The sequence below is a fragment of the Aristolochia californica genome, unplaced genomic scaffold (genome assembly GCF_029961685.1).
Source record: "Aristolochia californica isolate CCGP_79_NKW_82.1479 unplaced genomic scaffold, dmAriCali1.0.hap1 SCAF_303, whole genome shotgun sequence".
NCBI classification, from domain to species: Eukaryota; Viridiplantae; Streptophyta; class Magnoliopsida; order Piperales; family Aristolochiaceae; genus Aristolochia; species Aristolochia californica.
Genome location: NW_027181997.1, coordinates 22,501 through 26,842, shown reverse-complemented (window position 1 = coordinate 26,842; position 4,342 = coordinate 22,501). Strand labels below are relative to the sequence as shown.

General features: G+C 41.8%; 1 non-coding gene across 1 annotated transcript; it reads right to left on the bottom strand.

The window, feature by feature from the left end:
* Positions 1 to 3,784: 3,784 nt before the first annotated feature.
* On the bottom strand, positions 3,785 to 3,855 carry TRNAG-GCC (transfer RNA glycine (anticodon GCC)). Its single transcript has one exon. It is a non-coding gene; the product is annotated as a tRNA-Gly (tRNA).
* Positions 3,856 to 4,342: the final 487 nt, after the last annotated feature.

Here is a 4,342-nt window from a genome sequence, read left to right as displayed (position 1 = left end):
AACAAGCACCAGCTTGACTTGGGGGGGTAGTGATTTAGTGGCTGTAGGGGGCAAAGTCGCTTTGTTACCTATTCCATTAGGAACCGCAGATTTTTTGGTACATCACATTCATGCATTTACGATCCATGTGACTGTATTGATATTACTGAAAGGTGTTCTATTTGCTCGTAGCTCACGATTGATACCTGATAAAGCAAATCTTGGGTTTCGTTTCCCTTGTGACGGCCCCGGAAGAGGGGGAACATGCCAAGTATCCGCCTGGGATCATGTCTTCTTAGGCCTATTCTGGATGTACAATTCCATTTCGGTAGTGATATTCCACTTCAGTTGGAAAATGCAGTCAGATGTTTGGGGCAGTATAAGTGATCAAGGGGTGGTAACTCATATCACGGGGGGGAACTTTGCGCAAAGTTCCACTACTATTAATGGGTGGCTCCGGGATTTCTTATGGGCACAAGCATCTCAGGTAATTCAGTCTTATGGTTCCTCATTATCCGCATACGGCCTTTTTTTCCTAGGCGCTCATTTTGTCTGGGCGTTTAGTTTAATGTTTCTATTCAGCGGCCGTGGTTATTGGCAAGAACTCATTGAATCCATCGTTTGGGCTCATAACAAATTAAAAGTTGCTCCTGCTATTCAGCCTAGAGCCTTGAGCATTGTACAAGGACGCGCTGTAGGAGTAACCCATTACCTTCTGGGCGGAATTGCCACAACATGGGCATTCTTCTTAGCAAGAATTATTGCACTAGGATAATGGCTAGGAGGATTTGAAAGGCATTATGGCATTAAGATTTCCAAGGTTTAGCCAAGGCTTAGCTCAGGACCCCACTACTCGTCGTATTTGGTTTGGTATTGCTACCGCACATGATTTCGAGAGTCATGATGATATTACTGAGGGACGTCTTTATCAGAACATTTTTGCTTCTCACTTCGGGCAGTTAGCAATAATCTTTCTGTGGACTTCCGGAAATCTGTTTCATGTAGCTTGGCAAGGAAATTTTGAGTCATGGGTACAGGACCCTTTACATGTAAGACCAATTGCTCATGCAATTTGGGATCCTCATTTTGGTCAACCGGCGGTAGAAGCTTTTACTCGAGGGGGTGCTCTCGGCCCAGTGAATATCGCTTATTCCGGTGTTTATCAGTGGTGGTATACAATCGGCTTACGTACCAATGAGGATCTTTATACTGGAGCTCTTTTTCTATTATTTCTTTCTGCCATATCCTTAATAGCGGGTTGGTTACATCTACAGCCCAAGTGGAAACCAAGCGTTTCGTGGTTTAAAAATGCCGAATCTCGTCTCAATCATCATTTGTCAGGACTATTCGGAGTAAGTTCCTTGGCTTGGACAGGGCATTTAGTTCATGTCGCTATTCCCGGATCAAGGGGGCAGTACGTCAGATGGAATAATTTCTTAGATGTATTACCGTATCCCCAGGGGTTGGGCCCCCTTTTTACAGGTCAGTGGAATCTTTATGCCCAGAACCCCGATTCCAGTAGTCATTTATTCGGCACCTACGAAGGGGCGGGAACTGCCATTCTAACCCTTCTCGGGGGATTCCATCCACAAACACAAAGTTTATGGCTGACCGACATTGCCCATCATCATTTAGCTATTGCATTTATTTTTCTCGTTGCTGGCCATATGTATAGAACTAACTTCGGTATTGGGCATAGTATGAAAGATCTTTTAGAAGCACATATTCCTCCGGGAGGTCGATTGGGGCGTGGACATAAGGGTCTTTATGACACAATCAATAATTCGCTTCATTTTCAATTGGGTCTTGCCCTAGCCTCTTTAGGGGTTATTACCTCCTTGGTAGCTCAACACATGTACTCTTTACCCGCTTACGCATTTATAGCACAAGACTTTACTACTCAAGCTGCGTTATATACTCATCACCAATACATCGCAGGGTTCATCATGACAGGAGCCTTTGCTCATGGAGCTATATTCTTCATTCGAGATTACAATCCAGAACAGAATGAGGATAATGTATTGGCAAGAATGTTAGACCATAAAGAAGCTATCATATCTCATTTAAGTTGGGCCAGCCTGTTTCTGGGGTTTCATACTTTAGGACTCTATGTTCATAACGACGTCATGCTCGCTTTTGGTACTCCGGAGAAACAAATCTTGATTGAGCCTATATTTGCCCAATGGATACAATCTGCTCACGGTAAGACTTCATATGGGTTCGACGTACTCTTATCTTCAACGAATGGCCCAGCATTTAATGCTGGTCGAAGCATATGGTTACCTGGCTGGTTGAATGCCGTTAATGAGAATAGTAATTCACTATTCTTAACAATAGGTCCTGGAGACTTCTTGGTTCATCATGCGATTGCTCTAGGTTTGCATACAACTACATTGATTTTAGTAAAAGGTGCTTTAGACGCGCGCGGTTCCAAGTTAATGCCAGATAAAAAGGATTTCGGTTATAGTTTTCCTTGCGACGGCCCGGGACGAGGTGGTACTTGTGATATTTCGGCTTGGGACGCATTTTATTTGGCAGTTTTCTGGATGTTAAATACCATAGGATGGGTTACTTTTTATTGGCATTGGAAGCACATCACATTATGGCAAGGTAACGTTTCCCAATTTAACGAATCCTCCACTTATTTGATGGGATGGTTAAGAGATTATCTATGGTTAAACTCTTCACAACTTATCAATGGATATAACCCTTTTGGTACGAATAGTTTATCGGTCTGGGCATGGATGTTCCTATTTGGACATCTTGTTTGGGCGACTGGATTTATGTTCTTAATTTCCTGGCGTGGATATTGGCAGGAATTGATTGAAACTTTAGCATGGGCTCATGAACGCACACCTTTGGCTAATTTGATTCGATGGAGGGATAAACCAGTGGCTCTTTCCATTGTGCAAGCAAGATTGGTTGGATTAGCCCACTTTTCTGTAGGTTATATATTCACTTACGCAGCCTTCTTGATTGCCTCTACATCAGGCAAATTTGGTTAATTCATTTTTCTTGTAATGTGCTCCATCGGGAACAATCTCATTTGATTCGGTGGAGAAGGGGGACTACCACTACCCTCTTATATTTCTACATCTAGGATCCGACCCGTATCATTGATAATAAAATAGGAACTGAACAATTATGGCAAGGAAAAGTTTGATTCAAAGGGAGAATAAAAGGCGGAAATTAAAAGAGAAATATCATTTGATTCGCCGATCCCTAAAAAAAGAAATAAGCAAAGTTTCGTCGTTGAGTGACAAATGGCAAATTCATGGAAAATTGCAATCCCCGCCACGTAATAGTGCACCTATACGTCTTCATCGACGTTGCTTTTCGACCGGAAGGCCCAGAGGTAACTATCGGGACTTTGGGCTATCCGGGCACATACTTCGCGAAAGGGTTCATGCATGTTTGTTGCCGGGGGCAACGAGATCAAGTTGGTAAGGGTAAAAATACCCCTTCTTCATATTTCTATGGGTCTCTATGATCTATGATCATAGAGGGGCCCCTTTACCATTCTGTAGAAATGGGCTATTCTATTTATTATGGTAGAGGGGCAATCCTTCTTGGTCCATTAGTTCCCGGGTCTTTCGTGCGGGGTAGAGCAGTTTGGTAGCTCGCAAGGCTCATAACCTTGAAGTCACGGGTTCAAATCCTGTCTCCGCTACATTTTTAGACGTTAGGTGTAACTCCGTTAATTGTTTTGGGATAGTAGGAAAGAAGAGGGAAGTTAGAACCACTACACTATCGTGGTCAACTATACCGAATCATTTATCATATTATATTAGATTATTTTACCATGGGCGGATAGCGGGAATCGAACCCGCATCTTCTCCTTGGCAAAGAGAAATTTTACCATTCGACCATATCCGCATTTCTTCGTTCTGATATGAACATCATCATGTTCACACATATATGATATATCATATATATATATATATATATATATATGTGTGTCTGGATCATATTTGTACAGGGCTATATAATATATTATATTAGATTCCAATTATTTTATTTTAACATTAGATTATTCATTTTTCATTCAAGAAGTGACCCCTCTCCCTCCAACTTTTTCTTTCTTTTTTTTTTTGAGGGGGGGGGGGGCTCATATTGAATTTTAATGTGTCTCACAGTCCGAATTCCTTCGGGGGAGGGGTCACTTTTTTATTCTTGTACGAGGAGGTTCAAGATATTAGAGAATTAAGGATAGCTACTAGAAAGACCAATCCAATCCATAATGATGTACCTGAAAATACAACATTTTTGTTACTTGACCAACCATCAGGAGAAGCAAATACAACGGGTACACTAATCACTAAAATTGATGAAGTAGCAATTAATGCAAAAACAGCCAATTGGA